Raw genomic sequence first — 3,143 nt, 5'->3', positions numbered from 1 at the left:
AAAAAAATGATGGGGGGGGATTTAAAAGGAGTTGCATTAGGTTTAGTTCCCTGCTGTTATTGACTTGAAAGTGGGACCAGAGAGGAGGCAAACAGCAGCATCCCCAGTGCAAAAAAAAGAAAAAAGGATTTCAGTGCTGCATGTAAACAAAATCATCAGTGCAGAATGAAACTGACATGAGATTAAAGAGAGAGAGACACTGGGATGGGAAGCCTAAAGCTTTGAAAATATTTTTTCCTTTAATGCTTTAGTGAACAAAGTTTGGGGAGGGGAACCATTTTGGCACTCTCTAGAATCCTAACATTAAAATGGTGGCTGAGCCACATGGACCGTCTGTGAACTGCTGAACTTAAGAATCACTTGGGATCAATCTATTTGATGAAAGGGTGCAATCCACACAAGGCAGGCTTTAAAAAACTGCCAGGATCATGACTAGTGTGCAGGACCAAATTAGATAATCACAAAGAGAAAACCACGCAAATTTGCAGGGAAGGGCAGGAAATTAGGAATTACTATGCAGCTTCACTAGGGCATCGGCAAAAATACCCCCCCCATTTCTTCAGTTTAGGGGCACAAGACTAAAAAAGCTCTCCAGAGCTTCTGCCAGAGGACTCCTCCCCTATACAAATTGCAGCCCCGTGCAAAGTGTGCTGGAGCTGCAGTTAACATTGCACAGGCACAGGCACACGCACCTTGCAATGCCAGTGTCAGTGGCTTCTGTCATGCATTCTGTACCCTCAACTTGTTCCCCCATATTATGAGATCATGTGCCTCTTTCCCATTTTTCACAGTGGCTGATAACACAACAGAGAACCCCCTAGTGCTTGGCAATATGGAAAAGGGGTGTTGCAGCTGCTTGCCAGTTTCAAAGCAAAGCCTTGTCAGTTTCAACAGTGGGTTTTCCCCCTTTACCTGAATTCCTTTCTGTTCCCTTTCATTCAACCTAATAACACTAAAATGCATGCATAAACCCTGAACCACAAGGATTTAAATGGAAAGTGCTTCCTGGATGCGACTGCGCAGCTGCAATATGGCAATTGCATACATTTTAAAAAGTTGGATGCCATCCCCCACACGTCAGAAGTGACGTTTCACCCTGATTTAGAAAAGTGTGGGTTTTTAAATTGTAGTTACAAAATAAATCCACTGGTGGGGAAAGAATGGCTTGTAAGGTGGGCACAGAACCAGAAGTTAAGATTAAAGGCTTACTGCTCTGGAAATCTGCAGTAAGATGTGCGTGTGTAATGGGCAATTGAGGAAGCCACAAGGCTGCTGTTGAAAACATCTGGATTACATCTCCTGTCTAGGGATGGTCTTTAGTTTCTCATCCCTTCTATTCTCGTCCCTGATCCCAAATTTTGATTTCGTTTCTCCCCTGTGGAAAACGAACCCGTGATTATTTTGGCACCTTTTTCTGTTTCCTTCTCTTAAGTTTTTCTTGTGAAATATATTTGTGTTTCAGCATTATTTGTGCATCAATAAATCAGTATTATATGTATATGTTACATTTTAGGGATAAACACTGTATAAATTGGGACATACAAATTGTACAACACGTGTACAAACTGTACAACACAGTACAACTGAAACTAGAGAACCGTCAGCAAAATTTGGAGAACTGAAATAGCTGACAAACTTATAAGTGAACAAGTGGGAACACTCAAGGACTTAAGAACATAAGAGATGCCAATGTTGGATCAGGCCAAAGGCCCATCCAGTCCAACACTCTGTATCACACAGTGGCCAGAAATACCAGTGCCATCAGGAGGTCCACCAGTGGGGCCAGGACATTAGAAGCCCTCCCACTGTTGACCCGCCCCAAGCACCAAGAAGACAGAGCATCACTTGCCCCAGAGCCCCTATCTATACCTTGTGGCTAATAGCCACTGATGGACCTCTGCTCCATATGTTTATCTAATTCCCTTTTGAAGCCGTCCATGCTTGTAGCCACCACCACTTCCTGTGGCAGTGAATTCCATGTGTTAATCACTCTTTGGATGAAGAAGTACTTCCTTTTATCCATTCTAACCCGACTGCTCAGCAATTTCATGGAGTGTGCACGAGTTCTTGTATTGTGAGAAAGGGAGAAAAGTACCTCTTTCTCTACTTGCTCTTTCCCATGCATAATCTTATAAATGTCTCCCCTCAGTCGTCGTTTCTCCAAGCTAAAGAGCCCTAAGCGCCTTAACCTTTCCTCATAGGGAAAGTGTTCCAACCCTTTTATCATTTGAGTTGCCCTTTTCTGCACTTTTTCCAAAGCTATAATATCCTTTTTAAGGTATGGTGACCAGAACTGCACACAGTATTCCAAATGAGGTCGTACCATTGATTTATATAGGGGCATTATGATATTGGCTGATCTGTTTTCAATACCTTTACTAATAATCCCCAGCATAGCATTGGCCTTTTTTATTGCAGTCACACACTGTCTCGACATTTTCAGTGAGTTATCTACTACAACTCCAAGATCTCTCTCTTGATCAGTCTCTGCCCGTTCAGACCCCATCAATGTGTATTTATATTCAGGATTTTTGGCTCCAATGTGCATCACCTTGCACTTGGCCACATTGAACCCCATTTGCCATTTTGACGCCCACTCGCCCATCCTTGACAGATCCCTTTGGAGTGCCATTTCCCTATCATCCCTATCATCAATTCCCTATCATCCTTCAGTACTCCTTTTACCCCTTGGTCATCCAAGGGCCCCACTGCCTCCCTGGGTGGTTTCCTGCTTCTAATGTATTTGAAGTAAGTTTTATTGTTGGTTTTTACATTTTTTGCTATATGCTCCTCATATTCCCTTTTTGCCTGCCTGACCACAGACTTGCATTTTATTTGCCATAGCCTGTGTTCTGTTTTATCAGCCTCACTGTGACTAGCTTTCCACTGCTTAAAGGAATCCTTTTTACCTTTTACTTGTGGGAGACATCTCATTTTCCCCTTCCCCAATATTTCCTTTTTCTCTTTCTTGAAAGCCCCCATATCTTCTTCCTGTGTTTTATTTAAACCCATGTTTTGTTTTGTTTTTAGATTTCCGATATTTCAGAAAACCTGTGATGTTTTTTCAGGTTTGTAGAAAGATCTGTCTTGTCCATTCACAGCTCCAGTCACTGGATTTAAGTATCCTCAGATTTGGCTGACTT

Source organism: Gekko japonicus, unplaced genomic scaffold (genome assembly GCF_001447785.1).
Source record: "Gekko japonicus isolate JY-2015 unplaced genomic scaffold, Gekko_japonicus_V1.1 scaffold823, whole genome shotgun sequence".
NCBI classification, from domain to species: Eukaryota; Metazoa; Chordata; class Lepidosauria; order Squamata; family Gekkonidae; genus Gekko; species Gekko japonicus.
The sequence above is the reverse complement of the archived record's forward strand: the minus strand, read 5'-3'. Positions refer to the sequence as shown.